Genomic DNA, 20,866 nt, shown 5'->3' on the forward strand with positions numbered 1-20,866 from the left:
GAACTAACTTAGACAATCGATAGAATGACTTAGTCGGGACTTCTAGTGAGAGGAATAATCAACGAGGAAAAGATAGTGGACCACCAAACCATGGAACAAGAACATGGCCAAGCTGAACCAAGAGTATCCTTGAAGGTTACAAAAGCATTGGCAAGAAAGACTACGAGCGAACCATATGTGAAGAAACCCGCAGCCAAATCTTCTATTAGAAATCAAAGGAACAATAATAGGACCCAAGAGGTGAAGAAAACACAAGAAGCAAAGGAACCGACATCACAGGATCATGAAAGCAGGACAAGTGGACAATTATATGGGAATATCACAATCGTACCATTAAGAGAAGGGCAGAGTCCAGAAATTACAGTCCATGAACCAACAAGTAAGGGAGGGAGGAATGAAGCAATCACGATAATAGAGAAAGGTAACACGTTGAAGGGCGAGTTAAAAAATATGAAGAAAGTAGGAGTTGGAGGACCCATATGGATGTTCAAAGAAACTAACAAGAGAAGACTAAGAGCAGGGAAATAGTACAACCTAAGACCCTCTGACAAACCTAAAATAACAAACTGGGTTCAGGCGATGTCTAATCGCCTTGATGCATTGCTCACTTCAAATGGCAAAAGAGGAACTGAAGGCACCAACAACCTTGAAAAACCAAAGGTAAGCAAGGGGGCAGGGACACCGAGGAGCGATGCAAACAACTCCGAGGCCACACAGGCTGAATTGATCGATGTCATAATGCAGGGGGCACTATCTTGTAAGGTCTACTTGTTAATTTTACAGTACACACTCTTGCAATCATGATTAGAATACTGTTTTGGAATAATAAAAGAGCGGCAAACTCATCGTTTCGAATAATATTTAAGGAAGTGATATGAAGGAATGAATCGGACATGGTGATTCAACTGAAAACCCGAGTCAGTAATCACAAAGTCGATGGAGTTGTCAAGAAGCTAGGTTTCATAAATTCTTTTCGAATAGAAACGCAAAGCCTTAGTGGAGATATATGGATTCTTTGAGGAGGAGACTTGGATGTAGAGATGCACCAAATTGCAAACCAATTTGTACATGGTCGTTGTCGGAAGTCAAGGAACAAAGATTGGGTGACATTCACAGCAGTTTATGCAAGCCCGCAAGTGGAAACAAGGAAATTGCTCTGGAAGAACTTAAAACTTATGGAATCCGGAAACAAGGAAGCATGGATTTTAGGAGGCGGCTTCAATTCAATACAAAGAAGCAAAGAAAGGAAAGAAGGTGCATCTAGAGGTTCCAAAGTATGTAAGGCTTTTGCAGACTGTGTTCGACATGAGCTTACAAGATATCCGTTTCATAGGACCTAAATTCACATGGAAAAGAGGAAATCTATACCAACGACTGGATAGATGCTTACCCAACAACGCTTGGCTTAGATTATATCCGAACTCTTTTGTGGAGCATTTTGACAGGTTAGTCTCGGACCACCGGCCAATCCTCCTACAGTCGAAGACCCCGAAAAATGCCTCATTGAACCACCCATTCAGATTCATAGTAGCTTGGATCGAGCACCCCTTGTTCAAAGACTTTCTATCAAAAAATTGGAACGAAAACTTGGATACTGGACGGAGCCATAATTAATTAAGTATTGACAAGAACTGAAATATTAAATTATTTAAAAAAAAATATAAAGAAAAATTAATTATTTAAAATCGAAATTCAGGATGAATCAAGCGATCTTAGTGATTAAGGGATTGTTATTATCTTTGAGGTATCGAGTTCAAACATATATATAGGGGTATGAGCGTTCATTGTCAAATAATTGAAAGTATTTATACATATATTACCTTGTATTAGCCCTAAATTAAAAAAAACTCAAAACTCAAAAGACAACTTCTAATTTGTCTAATATTTAAATTTACAATGACTTAAATTATAATTAAAATTGTAATTAGACCAAAAATTTGAGAACACACACTTATCATTCTTTTGTTCGACCTCTACTTGATTAAATATTTAATAAATTTTTATATTTTTTAATTTAAATATTTATTTTTATATAAACCAAAATACCATTAAATTAAAATTATATCGAATATATAAATTTTAACATGATTAGGCCCATTGGGCCTAGGGGAGCTCCGTCCCTGCTTGGATATGATGTCGAACCTAGAAGCTTTCAAAACTAAAGTAGAAATCTGGAACAAGGAAGTTTTCAGCCATATAGGTAATAAGAAAAAGAAGATCATGGCGCGACAGAGAGGCATCGAGAAATCACTAACTAGGGCATATTCAGACTTCTTAGTTGACTTTGAAAAACATCTGAAAGTGGAACTTGATATAGTCCTAGAGCAGGAGAGTTTATGGTTCCCGAAAGCGAAAGGTATTCATGGCGACAAAAACACAATTTTTCCATGCATCCACTTTGAATAGGCACAGAAGAAACATGGTGACAGCCCTTAAAAACTCAGATGGAACATGGTGCTCAAACCAGGAAGAATTAGAGAAGGCAGAGATAGAGTTCTACAGGAAACTCCACTAGTTCTAACGCCGTCGAATATGATTACGAAATAAAGGGAGACTTTCAACACATCGAATCAAGCAAAATGGCGGCACTCGTAGCACTGATTTCAGACAAGAAAATTAAAGGAGTGGTATTTGAGATGGTCCCATGAAAAGCGCCAGGAGTCGATGGTATGCATACAATATTCTACCATCGAAACTGGATAACCGTGGGGAAATCGGTTTACAAGTTTGTGAAAGATTTGTTTAATGGAAAGCCACTAGCAGAGAGCCTGAATCAAACCTTACTAGTCTTGTTACGAAAAATTAAGGTACCACAGAATTTAAGTCAATTTCGACCAATAAGTTTGTGCTTAGTATTGTATTAAGCGGTGACAAAGATAATGGTGAATCGCATCAAACCACTCCTGACAGACTGGATCTCACATACGCTAGCAAGCTTTGTCCCTGGACGTTCTATAACCGATAATATCATAATAACCCAGTAAGTAATCCACTCAATGCAGAAGAAACAAGGGAGGAAATGATGGATGGCGATCAAGATCAATCTAGAGTAAGTTTACGACAGATTAGAATGGTCATTTATCGATGATACACTGCAAGACATTGGAATTCCGCCTGAAATGAAACGAATGATCATGCAACGTGTCTCTTCAGTCTCTACACAAATACTGTGGAATGACTCAATGACGAACCTTTCAAACCAACTAGAGATATCAAACAGGACGACCCGATATCACCTTATCTGTTTGTAATGTGCATGGAACGATTAACTCAAACAAGAAACCATGAAGTAAAGGCCAGTCAATGGAAGCCATTCAAGGTATCCAAGGAGGGACCAAAAATTTCACCTATTTTTTTGCAGACGAAATGATACTCTTGACAAAGACTTTAATCGACCAGTTAAACGCGATTTGAAGAGTTACAAAAAATTCTGGGTGGCATCCAAACAAAGAGTGAGCATCGAGAAAACCAATTTATTCTTCTTTCGTAATGTTCCAATAGAATTAATGAGGAACATCAGTGGTACTTTAGGCTTCAATGAAGTACTTGACTTGGGCAACTACCTTGGGGTTCCAATTCTACAATAGAAAGTCACAAAGGAAACTTATAGATATGTGGTGCAGAAAGTACAATATAAATTAGCCAGATGGAAGGCAAAACGTTTGTCTTTAGCGAGTCAAATCACTCTGGCTAAGGTCGTTCTGATAGCTATACCGTCATACACTATGCAATCAACCGTACTACAACAACTAAAAAAAAACCTTTAATGACATGTATTGCGCGTCATCTATGAGTACAGATGACACATAAATGCGCGTTATTGAAGCCACCATCATAAATCTCAGATGACACACAATTGTGTGTTATAAATCTATGACGCGCATTTATGACACGCATTTATGACGCACATTACGCTTTATTAAAGCCTCCGTCATAAATGAATATGACACACATTTGTGTGTCGTGATTGTATGTCATAAATATTATATATATATATATATATTGTAGATTGACAAATAATCAAACTAAATCACATTTAATGTCTCATAATACTAAATATATATATCATATTATATATAAGCAATCCATTTGCATACAATATATTGTATGCAAAATATTGTAATCATCAATGTCGATACAAAATATTGTAATCATATGTCGATACAAAATATCACGGCATAAAAAAGGTTGCCACATAAGATACCCATTCTTTGTGAATATCATCGATGTCATCATCCGTGTATTCTTCCTTCTAATCGCCAACCAAAGTAAAAAATATGAAATAAGTATATAATTTATACTTATTTAAAGTGAAGTATATAACTATCAAAGAGTACTAAAATGACCAATTTTACATATGCATTCTTTGAAGCATATGTAAAAATAAATTTTACACATTTAATTAGTAAAACTTTCCATATAAATTATATACATTATCATGGCCCGAATTCACAATTTTCAGTCTTGCTAACAAGTATTTGCATTAATTTGTTTAGAATAGCATCCTACTTCAAGTACATATGATATTTGTATGACTAATGTATATGTATGATATGACAGATGTGTATCAAAAATTTTTGCTTACATGCTTATTGACCAACACTTCAAGTTCGCTCTCGACTATCTCTTTCATGAACTTACAAACATAATATCCACACTCGGTACCTCCCGATTGACATGGACACTGCAAACAATTTACAATAAACGACTAGTCAAAATGAAAGCTGCAATTTAAACAAGGAATGATCGAAGTCCTCACCAAAACATTGATTCAATTGAGGCTAACCCTTTTGTTAGATCCACTTTGAGCAGTGTACAATATCAGCATCACCCTTGATGAAAATAAAGTTTTCACAGTGGATAAAGTAGAAGAAATTGCATAAATCACAACCCACTAGACTTGATATATGGCTTCAGTAGTGATATCTTGATGGAAATATTTCCTTTATGTTTCTTCAAGATGTCTAAAAGAACTCTTGTCCAATACCCTCTGTAGCTCAACAGACCTAGATCGGAAAATGGTCTTTCAGGTGTGCCAACTTTACCTTCTTTCTTTGAGAGTTCATATGCTGTGGTCCAAAATGAAGACAAATAAGCAATAAAGCTCTAGTTAATAACCGATATGATGAAATTCCAAAGGACAGATCACAAGGGAAAAAATCATAAAAGAAAATAGCAAGCATAGAGCTTACAAAATGCAATAAAAAATTTTCCATAGCCTTTCCTTTGATATGGAGGAAGGGTGAGGATACATGCCAAATTATAGGATTCCTCTGAATGCTTTTCCTGCATGATTAGATTCAAAATGCTAATATATTTGTTTGTGTTAGGGTAACGCAGTCTAAATACTGTGAACAATGAAATATATATATATATATATATATATATAAAAGAAATAAAAAAGATTCACAACATCTTAAGCAAAGCTGGATATTAGAACTACATAGTTTTTAACCAACACACTATCGGTAATGATGCTATAATTCACAGATAGGCAATAAATTCTATAAATCAAATCACCTATATGATGTTATTATAGTTAGTAGATGGCAACAAAAAATATTAAAATAGCCACAGACTTATAAGGTTTATTTTAACTCGAGACCGCATCAAATCATATACAACAAAAACATATAAGCTACCTTGAAGAAGTATCCAACCATATGGCAACCTCAATCATCACATTCACGCAAAACATAAAATAAAAATAGGTTAGCGTCGTAATAAAGGGTCTTGTGGTCAAGGAACAACTTTGCTAAATAACAAAGATTATGCCCATAAACCTTGTTCTTTTTGCCATCAACCTGTCTCAAAATATTTGAACAAAGGAATACCAATGTTAGCAAAGATCTGCTACATTCTATAACAAGACATGTTTCAGCAGGAAAACACAACAAAATGTGTTGAGTTAATCGATCGATGAAATCGGCCAAGAGGGGGGTGAATTGGCAATAAAAATTTTGGTGGAAGCTTTTGCAGAAAAAGTGAAAGTAATTGCACAGCGATTTACAGTGGTTCGACTTTATCAACCAAAGTCTACGTCCACTACCTTAGCTATCAACACTAAGGATTTTCTAACAAATTCACTAATTTGTTCTTTCTTTTAAGGCCAAAGAGATAACCTTACAACTCCCTCAAGAATTATACCTCAATTCTTGAGAACACTCTTTCTCAAAGAGAAGATTACAATTTTCACAAACTTACAAGAAAAACCTCACAAGGTAAGATGTTTGCACAATTCTAGAACAAAGAAAGAACACTCAAGAATAAATATAATTGAGCACAATAAGTGTTCTTGAAAGCAAAATGAATATTGAATGAAAAATAGGCTTGAAATGCTCAAACTTGAGGTTTGATGCTTTCTCTTTGATTCTCTCTTGATTATAGTTGCTTGATGTTTCTTGTTATTGATCAATGGCTTCTAAGCTTGTTTAAATACACCTTGAATCACTTCTGAACGTTGGGGATCATTAATGAAGTTATTGGAGCAGTTTAAGCGTGAAAAATTAATATTTCTGCTTGGAGCGTGGGGGGAATCGGTACCCCCTCATAGGGAATCGGTTCCCTAAGTGTAAAATTCAAATATTCGACCGTTGAACAGTGGGGAGAATCGATACCCCCTGGGGTGAATCGGTTCCCTCCGAGCACACTGTTATTTCTCGGAGCAAAACCATTTAGGGGGAATCGGTACCCCCTTGGGGAGGAATCGGTTCCCTCTGGACACATTGTGATTTTTGGCTTTGAAACGGTTCGAAATACTTTGTAAAATTGTTTTGAAATTATTTAAAGATTAAAACTTAATTTTACACTTTAGTAAGGATTTAAAATGAACTTTGAAATACTTTGAGTAATATTTTGATATTCGATTTAATATATCGAATATGCTTAGAAAAATCATTTTCAAAATTAAAATTCTTTTAATTTAATTTTTTATATCGAAACATCAAAATGTTTTCAACAATCTCGCCCTTTTTGATATAACAAAACCTTTTAAGATTTTCTAATTTCAAAATGAATTTTGATTTTAAAAAATACTACTCCCCCTTACTTTAACACTTTCTCCCTCTTTTTGTTAAATCAAAAAGACCCTATAAAAACGTAAGCCAATTGATTTATTAATATAAAGCTTAAGCTGCTAAGATCACAATCAAAAGAGAGGTTAGCCATTAGTTTCATAATCAATATTCATAAACATGTAATGGATAATTGGTCATATATGTCTAAAGATGCAAAATAAACACGAAATCCAAATCAAATGTATTAAACATAAGTTCGAACAACAAAAAATAAACAATCTAAAAGCATTCAAAATGTTTTAACAATAATGCAAATATCCAAGTTCAATCCAAATAAGCAAAGCAAAAATCAAAGTTCAAGCATCCGTATGAGGATCGGGAGGAGGGAAATGAGCTCGCATAGCTGCCATTTCATGAGTGAGTGCATTAATACGAGCGTTGGTTGCTTCATTGTTTGCATGCATCTCCCAGAGAATTTCCAATTGTTGAGCTTCCATAGTCGAGAAGTGAGATTCTATGGAAGTGAAGCGAGAATCCAATGATGCATAACGGAAATCAAATGTCTCCATAAATGATTAAAAATATTGAGGCACTTGATCTTCTTGATGAGCTTGTTCCTAGTGCTGCTCCGGCTCATCGTCGGCTTCGTCAATATCTTGCATTAATTGTTCAAGCTCGGGATCGTCGTCAGCTTCTGGTGGAGCTTGTGAAGAACTAGCTCCCGAAGTATTCTCAGAAGATCGACCCCATTCACCAGTTTCTTTATTCTTTATCCATCCCGCTCTCGTTAAGGAAAGAAGATTAATTTGTTTTATGAGATGAAAGACGGCATCTAGAATAACTCTAAGCCCGGCTTTAGAAAATAAATTACTCAGAATGCAACCGTAAACTAGAGATAAATAAAGTTTCTTATTAGGAACAAGATTTACGGTTTCAACAATTTCAGTAAAAATAATGTGAGGTAGGTTTATTTTAATATTGTTTTGGAAACAATATAACCACCAAAGATCCAAGGCTCTAAGAGTTGAGTAACGACCTCCGGATGGTCAAAACCACCAAGAAATCATTAGATGAAGAAAACCATCATGAAGATCTAAGACACTCGCACTATCCATTCTTTTATAACGAGAACCTAAAAACTATTTTTTATTTGATATACCATCATTATCTAATCCTAATTTATTGGCTATGTAAGCCGAGTCAAGATGGAAGAATTGTCCTAGGAGATAGGAACGAACTCCTATGGTTTTGGTTTGAGCTCGGTTTTTAATACAAACGGCATTAGAATAGAAGATGCGAACAAGTTGATGGTAAACTATAGGTTCAAGGTCACAAAGTTTATCAAATTTCTACTCTTGTAAAAGAGGAAGATATCTAAAATTGATATCTATCATAGCTTGAAGAGATGGGATACGTTCTTCTCTAATTTTGTAAGAGTCAAAATACTGATAATACCAAAAACGATGATTTCTAGGACCAGGATGATTGAAGCACGAGTTTTGGATAGTCATATTAGGACAACGGGATTAGGAATAGGAATTTCAGGAATAAGAGGAGGATTTGGAGGTGGATTTGGTTGTTGGTTTGAACGACTAGATGAAGACCTAGCACGTTTAGGATTTCACATGGTTTAAGAAAATCGAAATAGAATGAATAACCTGCAATTGTAAAACACATGTACGCAATGTAATCAATCCCAAAACTCAATTGAGTCCTCAATAATTCAAGGTTCTCTAAACCAATCCTAATGGGCAAAGTTTTTTTTTTGGAAAAACTTATTGAAAAATAAGGTTTTGAAAATCAATATATGTATAGTTTTCATAACAACAACATAATTCAATCAAAACACAATAATTTGAAAAACAAATTTTTTTATTTCGAAAATTTCAAAGAATTTTGGAAAATTCTTGTGTTTTTGATGAAATTAGTTGTAAAATCTAGTTTCTAATCACTAAACAATCAATGTCCGATCACTATTTCAATCTAAAACTAATTAAAACTAGTTCTATGTTCAAAATTTGATAAAATAGAAGTTTTAGAAAAATACCTTGAAGATTTTTGGATTTTGTGAGAATGTGATGATTTTTGAACTAATTTGATGATTCCAACAGGTTTAGGAGAAGATATTTGAAGTAATTCCGATAATAAACGTTGTTTTTTGAATCAAAGTGATGATTTGGGGAGACAGAAGAGGAGAATGACGAAGAGAAGATAGGGTTTGAGAGTAAAGAAAAAACTTTTTCTGGTGTTTAAAACCAGAACCCGTGGGGGGTTTCAATTCCCCTAAGGGGAATCGGTTCCCCTTCAAGGGGGTATCGATTCCCCCTGCCCTATAATTAAAAAAACTATATTTTAAACACTCAAAATGCTAAATTAATCTTCTCTAGTGGTATTGGCAACTCATGTATCAAAAATTAATTATGTTCAATCAATCAAATTAATCCTTAAACTAAATTTGAACATAAAGTTAATTTTTCATCAAGAATCATAAACTCCCCCTAACTAATAGCAATGAATGTAATCAGAAATTACTATTATAAGCATTTTTCATTTATTCTTTAAAGTGCTAAAATTATTTTAAACACTTAGTGAAGATAGGTCAGTTAAACCTAATTCTCTCCTAAGTGTCCAAAAACGTTCCTTGTCTAAAGGTTTTGTAAAGATATCCGCTAATTGATGCAAAGTATCAACAAATTCTAGAACTACATCTTCCTTAGTGACATGGTCTCTAATGAAGTGATGTCTTATTTCAATGTGCTTAGTTCTAAAGTGTTGGATGAGATTTTTAGTGAGACAAATAGCACTAGTATTGTCACACTTGATAGGAATGGTACCTACTTCAATTCCATAATAAAAAAGTTGTTGTTTCATCCATAAAACTTGTGCACAACAACTACCAGCTGAAATGTATTCGGCTTCAGTAGTAGATAATGCAACACAATTTTGTTTCTTTGAAAACCAAGAAATCAACATATTTACAAGGAATTGGCAAGTACCGGATGTGCTTTTCCTATCTAATTTGCATCCTCCATAATCCGCATCAGAAAAGGCATGCAAGCTAAAGCTAGAGTCTCTGGGATACCAAAGTCCTAAACTAGGAGTGTCCTTAAGGTATCTAAAGATTCTCTTATCAGCTAGTAAATGTGATTCCTTAGGGCATGATTGAAATCTAGCACATAAGCAAACACTAAACATAATGTCCGATCTACTTGCAGTTAGATAAAATAAAGATCCAATCATTGACCTATATAATTTAACATCTACATATTTACCTCCTTCATCTAAGTCAAGCTTTGTTGAAGAGCTCATTGGAGTGTCATGAGGCTTGCCATTTTCCAGTCTAAATTTATTGAGCATATCTTTGACGTACTTAGCTTGATTGATGAAGATGCCATCTTTTCTTTGCTTGATTTGGAGTCCCAAGAAAAATGAGAGCTCCCCCATCATGCTCATTTCGAATTCGCTTTGCATTAGCTTAGAAAATTCTTGGCAAAGAACATCATTAGTAGAACCAAATATTATATCATCAACATAAATTTGAACTACTAATAAATCTTTACCTTTATGCTTTAAAAACATGTACTGCCAACCTTTCCTTTTGAAAAACCTTTTTCAATTAAAAAATTTGACAATCTTTCATACCAAGCTCTAGAAGCTTGTTTTAAACCATAAAGTGTTTTTGTCAATTTAAGAACATGATCTGGAAATTTTGAATCTTCAAAACCTGGAGGTTGTTCCACATACACTTCTTCTTTTATAAAACCATTTAAAAATGCACTTTTAACATCCATTTGATATAATTTAAATTCATGAAAACATGCAAATGCTAATAACATTCTAATTGCTTCCATCCTAGCTACGGGAGCGTATGTTTCATCATAGTCTATGCCCTCTTCTTGAGTATACCCTTAAGAAACAAGTCTAGCCTTGTTTCTCACTATATTACCACTCTCATCAAGCTTATTCCTAAATACCCATCTACTACCTACAGTAGATTTATTACTAAGCCTTTCAACTAATGTCCATACTTTACTTCTCTCAAATTGATTTAAATCTTCTTGCATAGCCATAATCCAATGTTAATCATTTAATGTTTCTTTAATATTCTTAGTCTCTATGCATGAGATAAATGAAACATAATTACAAATATTTCTAAGAGAAGATCGAGTAGTTACCCCTTTGGATGGATCACCTATAATCTCACCATCCTTGACATAGTTGTACTATCTTGGATAAGATACTTCCCTTTATTCAATGGTTGGATTCTCAAGAGGATCATGAGTTTCCTCATCTTTCGTTTCTTCTTTTGATGATGATTCTCCAGCGTCATGTCTAACGGCATTTGCTTGTACAATACCTACATCATCATTAACACAAGAATCCTTCATCGGAAGGAGATTATCATCAAAAACAACATGTATAGACTCTTCTACAACTAAAGTTCTTTTATTAAATACTCGATAAGCTTTAGAATTTAAGGAATAACACAGAAAAATTCCTTCATCACTTTTAGCATTAAATTTGCCAAGGTTTTCTTTACCGTTGTTTAAAACAAAACATTTATATCCAAAAGGATGAAAATAACTAATGTTAGGCTTTTTATTTTTGAAAATTTCATATGGAGTTTTATTTATAATTGGCCTAATCATTACTCGATTTACAACATAACAAGCGGTATTTGTGGCTTCCGCCCAAAAATATTTTGGCAAATTATTTTCACAGAGCATGGTTCTAGCCATTTCTTCTAAAGTTCGATTTTTCCTCTCAACAACTCCATTTTGTTGAGGGGTTCTAGGTGCTGAAAAATTATGGCTAATACCATTAGAATTACAAAACTCATTAAATCCAAGATTTTCAAATTAAGTGCCATGATCACTTCTAACACTAGTGATAGAGTAACCTTTTTCGTTTTGGATTACTTTTGAAAATGTGATGAAATTTTCTAATGCTTCATCTTTAGTACTTAAGAATAGAACCCAAGTATATCTGGAATAGTCATCTACCAAGACAAATGCATATTGTTTTCCACCCAAGCTAGTAGTCCTAGTTGGCCCAAAAAGATCTATATGGATCAATTGTAATACTCTACTAGTTGATACGTCATTAATGGATTTAAAAGAAATTCGATTTTGATTTCCTTTAGCACAAGCATCACAGATTTTATCATTATCAAATTTAAGCTTAGGCAACCCTCTTACTAAGTCTCCTTGAATTATCCGTTGCAAAACACACTCATACTAACATGTCCTAGTCTCCTATGCCATAACCAACTATCATGTTCATCCTTAGCAACTAGGCACAAATTAGTCATATCAATAGAATCTAAATGCACCATGTATATGTTTCATATTCTATGACCAACAATCATAATCTGATTAGATGCAATGTCAATGACTTTACAACCATTAATTTCAAACATGACATTGAATCCCTTATCGCATAATTGACTAATACTCAATAGATTATGCTTTAATCCATTCACATATAACACATTTTTAATTTGTATGGAAGAGGTATTACCTATAGTACCAATACCTTCAATGTGACCTTTTGAATTATCACCAAAATTCACTTCTTCTCCATTTTTGGCGTTAAGCTCTATGAACCGGCTTTTGTCTCCGGTCATGTGTCTCGAGCATCCACTATCAAGGTACCATGAATTTGGATTTGTTTCCCGTGCCTTGTAGCAATGCTCCTTTTCCTACAAACATAGATTAATTTCTAATTTTTGGTACCCAAATTCTTTTGGGTCCATATTCATTAGTTTCTAAAATCCTTGTCCCCTTTGGTATCCATTTATGAAGGACATCCTTATCTTTAGTAGTAATGAATTCTTTAGGAACCCATATACTCCTAACAATTTTACCATTCAAGGTTCGTTGAGGACTTCTATGATTGTAGCTTCTAAAACTTTTCTTAACAAAATTGGATTTTGAATTCTCACCTTTTTCAAAACTTTTTGTTCCAACCTTATTAAAAGAAGTTTTAAGATCATCAATCTTCTTTTGATGATCATCATGAACTTTTGAAAGTAAGTTATGCAAATCAGTATTTTTCTTTTCAAAATCATTAATTTTGATTTGCAATTCTTTGATCTTACTTTCAAGCTCATTGTTGGTCTTGGATATAAGACTATTTTCGTTTTTTCAATTTTGAAATATCATTTTTGTATTTTGAAAATAGAGTCTTATAATCCGAAGCCAACCCATTATAATCCTCTAATAACTCATCATAAGATAATTCATTCAAATCGAATGAGTTAGAGGTTACCTTAGAATCTTCCCCGATAGCCATCAAGCATAAGTTTACAACTTCTTGTTCCTCTTCATCGGAACCTTCTTCATCGCTCCATGTAGCTACATGAGCCTTGTGCTTCTTTTTGGATTGACCATTTTTCTTCAATTGTGGGCAATCATATTTGATATGCCCCGACTTTTTTCATTCATAGCAAATGATCAGATCTTTCTCATTCGATTCAGTTTTGAAGCCTTCATGACGTTTGAATTTTCTTCCTCGGTTGGGCATCATCAACTTTTTGAATCGTTTGGCAAATAATGGCATTTTCCTCGTCATCATCATCGTCATTCGAATCACTCTCATCTTTTGTGGATTTGAGAGCAACTCCAATGTTTTTCTTCTTCTCCTTCTCCTTTGGTGTCTCGTCAATCTTATTGAGGTCCACTTCATCTTTAAGCATCATTTCATGAGTGAGAAGGGAACCGATTAGTTCTTCAAGAGTTAAGGACGTTAAGTCCTTAGACTCGATGATTGTCGTCTTCTTTGATTGCCACGATTTTGGAAGGGAGTAGACTAACTTCCTCACAAGCTTTTCATTTGAAATGATCTCTCCATATGATTTGAGACCATTGACAATTGTTGAAAATCTATCCGTCATAGCTTTGATATCTTCATTTGGTTTCATCCTGAAATTTTCATAGCTATGTGTTAGAATACTAATTTTAGATTTCTTTACCTCATCGGTACCTTCATGAGTGACTTGAAGTTTGTCCTATATTTCTTTGGTGGTTCTACAAGATGAAACTCTTTCGTATTCATCTGGTCCAAGAGCACAAAATATGATATGGATGGCTTTGGAGTTGAGCTGGAACATTCTTATCTCTCATTCACTCCACAATCTTGGATGAGTGAGAGGCTTGATGTATCCTTCTTCTACGGCATTCCATGCTCCCATGTCACTTTCTTGAATGAAGTACATCATCCTATTTTTCCAATAGGCATACTTATCCCCATTGAAGAAATGAGGCTTGTTGACGAGCAACGAATCGAGACCGGAGTCGAAGATTGAAGTAGAGGGCCATTGATGACTTTGATTATCGATGTAACTCTTACCGAATTGACTCAAGAAGCGATTAAACCTTCAAATGAGTTAGGCTCTGATGCCAATTGTTGAGTTAATCGATCGATGAAATCGGCCAAGAGGGGGGTGAATTGGCAATAAAAATTTTGGTGGAAGCTTTTGCAGAAAATTTAAAGTATTTGTACATCGATTTACAGTGGTTCGACTTTATCAACCAAAGTCTACGTCCACTACCTTAGCTATCTACACTAAGGATTTTCCAAAAAATTCACTAATTTGTTCTTTCTTTTGAGGCCAAAGAGATAACCTTACAACTCCCTCAAGAATTATACCCCAATTCTTGAGAACACTCTTTCTCAAAGAGAAGATTACAAATTTTGTAAACTTACAAGAAAAACCTCACAAGGTAAGATGTTTGCACAATTCTAGAACACAGAAAGAACACTCAAGAATAAATATAATTAAGCACAATAAGTGTTCTTGAAAGCAAAATGAATATTGAATGAAAAATAGGCTTGAAATGATCCAACTTGAGGTTTGATGCTTTCTCTTTAATTCTCTCTTGATTCTAGTTGCTTGATGTTTCTTGTTATTGATCAATGGCTTCTAAGCTTGTTTAAATATACCTTGAATCACTTTTGAACGTTGGGGATCATTAATGAAGTTATTGGAGATGTTTAAGTGTGAAAACAATTAATATTTCTGCTTGGAGCGTGGGGGGAATCGGTACCCCCCTCATGGGGAATTGGTTCCCTAAGTATAAAATTCAAATATTCGATCGTTGAACAGTGGGGGGAATCGATACCCCTGGGGGGGAATCGGTTCCCTCCGAGCACACTATTATTTCTCGGAGCAAAACCATTCAGGGGGAATCGGTTCCCTCTGGACACACTGTAATTTTTGGCTTTGAAACGGTTCGAAATACTTTGTAAAATTATTTTGAAATTATTTTAAGATTAAAACTTAATTTTACACTTTAGTAAGGATTTAAAATGAACTTTGAAATACTTTGAGTAATATTTTGATATTCGATTTAATATATCGAATATGCTTAGAAAAATCATTTTCAAAATTAAAATTCTTTTAATTTAATTTGTTATATCGAAACATCAAAATGTTTTCAACAAAATGGATAGGAAAAAGAAAAAGAAAAATGGTGAAAAACATTTATATGCTCGTATTGGAAGTTGAAAAACGCATACACCACCTTTTTTTCAAAATATATTTCAAGAAAATTTTATGATTATTTGATTTTATGTAAAAACAAAAACAGTGAAAATTGAACTTACAAAAAGCAAAAGCAATATTGTGGGTTCAAAGAAAACCAGAATCATATAGATTTTACTTAACTAGAATGAGGAAAGACTTTTCTTTTTCATTTTTGAGATTTGGAACATAAAGTAGCAGCAGTAAAAGTTTTTCAAGAATATACCTCAAACATTGATAGTGTACCACTACGATATATTTCGTCCCCAGTGGATGCTTCAAATCACACTTCCTCTACGGAGTAAAAATTAAACAGAGAGTTAATATTGATTCTGCCTGCCCCATTTGTAACTTGCAGCAATTAGAAAGGGGGGTAAAATCAAAGACAATACACACACATATATATCACCAAGAATTTCCAAAAGCTTTTTTTTTCAAGGCAACAATATCCTACATCTGTACAACATTCCATCCTATCAAGTCATAAGATAGGCGATTATACTATAGGGAATGCAATTTAAGATATTAATTGAAGACATGAAGAATAAAGATTATTCTTGCCATATACTGATCTTAAAACACAAGCTTCGTTCTTAACAATTTGGGAAACAAATGAAGAATAACACCGGCACCATTAACTAAGTTTTTGTGATTTCCAGGTACTTAAAGAAAAAAATATGATAATCAATCATACATAAAAACCAAATACTTGCAGTTTAGCAAGCAAACTACGTATCCCATAATTGTTTCTATCTTAACCAATTAGGACAAAAAGGAAAGAAAACGAGGAAAATCTCGGCTCACAGATCTACACCTACATAATTTGTATAGTATTAGAGGATTGATAGAAGGATAATTCTTGTCTTATGCACAAATTAAGCAAAGCAGCAACAAGATGAGAAGTATCACTTGCCAAGACAAGATCATTGACTTCAATCCACAACATACATGGAGAGAAGAAATGTCAGGCATCACTTATAAAATCATTTGACACTCACTTACTTTCAGCCAAAACATACATAACAAAAATATGTGGTAAACAAAACTTATATTCATGATTAAAAAAAAGTAAAATCAAATTACAATATTTCAAGGTTACCATAAAGAAACTAGAACATAATCAACAATTAAGTTACTATAAACTAATGAAACCTTAAGTATTATAAGGGGGAAATTTTTATTACTACATTGAAGCAAAGCTCACCATATGCCTTTGAAGTTGCTCTTTGCGTTTCATGAAGTTGAGGCAAAACTCACAAAAGTACAACTTCAATGAATCATTATATTCTGGTGGAAAGGGGGAAAATACCATGTCTCAATTTCATATCTTCCAAGTTCTATGGTCGAAATATTTTTCACCTTTGTGAATTCCTCATGCTCACGCAAGTTAGCAGCATCTAGTTCTTCATGACCCTACAGAAAAGAAAGCAACATACAATTACATATAATAGAATTTCATAAAAGCAACAAGTAGAATTTTCAAATTAGCCTCTGATCTTTACACATCACCGAGCAAAAGGTGTGCATTTACTTACAACCTCGACGTGTGTCTCATCAATCTTACGTTTTTTGCGGCGAGTCATTTTTAAGCTTGTAACCTGAGAACCCCATGAGCAAATTCTTCACATAAATACACAGAACACATATAGAGAAGAAACTGAAATGTAATGCTCGTCATTGTAAAAGAAACTTTACCTTGTCTTCAACCTTAACATAAACAATTGTTTCCACGGAATCAAGATCAAGCTGTTCAAGCTTCACCCATTCATCTAGCCTCCTATTAACTATCATCATGATAACAAAAAAAACATAAAAATTTCCAAAGTTCCCAACATAAATAAATTCTAAATTTTTCAATTCAATAATAAAGACCAAAAGTAATTAAATTTAATTAGAAACCCTAGGGAGAACAAAAATCTTACACTCGGTGTAATGAACGTAATATTCATAATCATTAGGCTCAAAAAAATGCATCTTGCGGCTTTCGATGAATTTGACAGGATGATACTTGTCGTCCCTCTAGCGGCACATCACGCAAGTACCCACCTCTAGAGGGAGTATACTCGACCTCCTCTTTTTCGTTGCCTCAAGCTCCGGCGCTCCATTAAAAGAGGCCAGAGGCTTCTGGTCGTCACCGACCAGCTCTACAGCGGCATGGGATTGTGTTGAACCATTCTTCGTTATCGTTGGCGTGTCTATTGAACCCATGGTGTCGATTTGAGAGGGTTTCAGCCTTCAAGTGGGGTCAGCAATACAAAAAGGGTTGAAGAAACTCAAATAAATTAAAAGACAATTTTTAGAGATGACACATAATGACAAGTGTACTCCGTATATTTGCTAAATTTTTTGGATTATGACTATTAAATATGACACATTATTGTAAGTCATAAATTGTTCAGATTTTAAGAAACGTAACATTTTTTTTATGACACACATTTTTTACAAGTCATAAATTAGCGTGTGTCATCGTTCGTGTTTCATTAAAGGTATATTTTCTTGTAGTGTACCTAAAGGAGTATGTTCTGAGATCGAAAGACTAATCAGGAAGTTTATTTGGGGTCACACGACATCGAAAGATGGAATTAATCTCGTCAAGTGGGATACATTATGCAAGCCCAATCAAACCGGAGGACTGAGATTGAAGAAACTTGTACGATAGAATGAAGCGTTTCTGATGAAGGTGGCATTCCAACTAATTAGGAAGAATGACCAATTGTGTGTTCATTTATTGCAAGCAAAATAAAAAAGGAAAAATGTTGTTCTGGAGACATGCAAAACAGCAAACTGCTCGAAGTTATGGAAAGACTGGAAAGAATCTGGGAGACAACAAGGCAAGGAATTATCTGGAACATAGGCAACGGTAAAAGCATAAACTTTTGAAGGAAAAAAAACCCATGATAAGTGGAGTGGGGCCTCTGATAAATCACGTTCATAACTTGGTAGCACAAGTATTGGGAATGTAATTGGACTGACTTCTAGTCGGTACTCCTAGATGTAATTTTAGTAAAGATAGCAGTAGTGAAACCACCATTACCGACACTCCATGAGGGACTCACCAGGGAGGGAAGGGAGAGATGATAGGAAGTTTACAGTCAAAGCCGCTTATGAAGCACGAACCAATCAAATGGGGGTGGAGGAAGAACCAGTGTGGAAATTGATCTCGAGATACAAGGGACTGCAAGAAGTAAAACATTTTTATGGCTTGTAGCCCACGAAGCATTGCAAAAGAACAAGGAAAGATATCGCAAGCACTTAACGACGGATGCAAGATGTTCGGAATACATCTATGAAGAGGAAGATGTTGACCATATCTTAAGACACTGCCAGACAACAAAAGCAATATGGATGGTGCTTATAAAGGACAAGAGATTGACGGGGTTTTTCACGATGAACCGTATAGACTGGTTATATAAGAACCTAGTGAAACCCATCATACTTCGCAAGGGAAGAGGAAGCCTGGGATACCATGTTCGGAATTATCCTATGGAACCTATGGCAATAAAGAAACAAAGGTATATTTGAATCGGGAATAATAACGAGGGAATCGGTACTCGAACAGAGTAGAAGACTGGTAGAGGAAACTAAAAGGGCCATACTAGCAACATGGGTAAACCGGTCGAGCTCAGATCAACACACAAGGGCAGAAAGCCGATGGAACCGCCACCTCCGGGGTGGTTGAAGCTAAACTCAGACGTTGCAGTCGACAGTTCAAATGGGATGGCCTCTTGTGGAGGAGTAATAAGGGACGGGAATGGAGAGTGGAAAGTAGACTTTCACAAGTCAATCGGCGCATGTTTCATTCTAGAAGCGGAATTATGAGGAGTGCTCGAAGGTCTAAAAGTTGCATGGAAGCTGGAGACATGCAAGCTGCTAATCGAAGTTGACAGTAAAGATGTATGCAAAGGACTAAATGACAGAACCCTTAGGAACCTCGAGTTAACGCTCTGGATACACATAGATGGAATGTTGCGAAAGGAATGAGAGGTAATAGCCATCCATATACATCGTGAAGGAAACAAAGTGGCTGATCGAATAACCAAACTGAGCCGAACGAGAGGCGCAAAGTGCTGCGTATTGGCAACGCCACCATCAATCTGCTACAAACTAGTATTAGAAGAGGGCAGGGATAGGATAGTTTAGATTATTTGTTTAGTTAGTGTTGTTAGTTACCAAAAAAATATTTAAAACTTAAAAACTCTAATCCCTAAATAAAACACATAAACTAAAATAAATAAATTTACATCAGACAATTTTCCTTTATAATAATAATAATGAATATTTTAGATAATATTTTTTTATTTTTCAATTGAGTCTATATGCATTTAATTCGGGATAACAACTCAATCAAACGTGTAATATATAATATATACAAGATAATAAAACAAAAATTGTTCATTTCTTTTAAGTTCACCCGTCCGGTATGTATTGTTAAAATAGTTGAGCTGTTATTTTCTTATGGTTCACGAACATTTTACATAAGATAAAACTAGACTAGCCACGTTACTATTTAAATTCGAAATTAAACTAATAAGATTTTAAAATTTTCCATTATTTTAAATTATGTAACTGTTTAAGTTGGAGATTTTTTATATTTTTTTATAATTTTCCATGTAATTGTTTAAGTTGGAGATATTATTTGGGTAAATTACATGCTTACTCACTGAACTTTACTCTCTCTCCTATTTCACTCACTGCACTTTCAATTTTTTCAATTTGCTCACTAAACTTTAGACATTGAACTTTTTTATCACTCATTTGATGACATGGATTATTTTATTATTTTCTCATATGATATTGCATATTTTATTAATATTTTTAATACCAAATATGATTAAAACAAAAATAAATTTCAAAATTACAATTATACCCTTAAATCATACCCAAATTCTCAAATTATATCCCAAACCCTAATCCCCAAATTACAAACCCACCCACCATCACCCTTGACAAGTTCACCCTTCCACCGGCGATCACCTCCCAACGACGAACGATCAAGCTCACCTCTGCCCCCTCACTCTATTATTCATCTCTCACGACCCTCAACCAAACCAATCATGGAATTAACCTGTTGTTGATTTTAGTTCAAAACCAAATCCCAAGCACAATAACAATTCCAACAAAGAAGTCAATGATTCAACACCAAAGGGGAAAAAGAAATTATGTGGACTTACTCAATGATTCAACACCTAAAAAAATAGCCACCGGAGGCCACCGTGATAGCCACCGGCGGCGCTAACCTAAGCTGTCATCGAAACTTGAATGTGGGGGTAAGAATTTTAATTTTAGGGCTTGGATGGATATTTTAATATTTACTTTTTATTATAAT

General features: G+C 34.5%; 2 pseudogenes; one reads left to right on the top strand and one right to left on the bottom strand.

Moving 5' to 3' along the window:
* Window positions 1-4,884: 4,884 nt before the first annotated feature.
* On the bottom strand, window positions 4,885-17,748 carry LOC120197570 (annotated as a pseudogene).
* The window catches only part of LOC120197503, a 35,098-nt pseudogene continuing 24,026 nt past the window's right edge, over window positions 9,795-20,866 (top strand).

Source organism: Hibiscus syriacus, unplaced genomic scaffold (assembly GCF_006381635.1).
Source record: "Hibiscus syriacus cultivar Baekdansim isolate YM2019G1 unplaced genomic scaffold, ASM638163v2 tig00117048_pilon, whole genome shotgun sequence".
NCBI lineage: Eukaryota > Viridiplantae > Streptophyta > Magnoliopsida > Malvales > Malvaceae > Hibiscus > Hibiscus syriacus.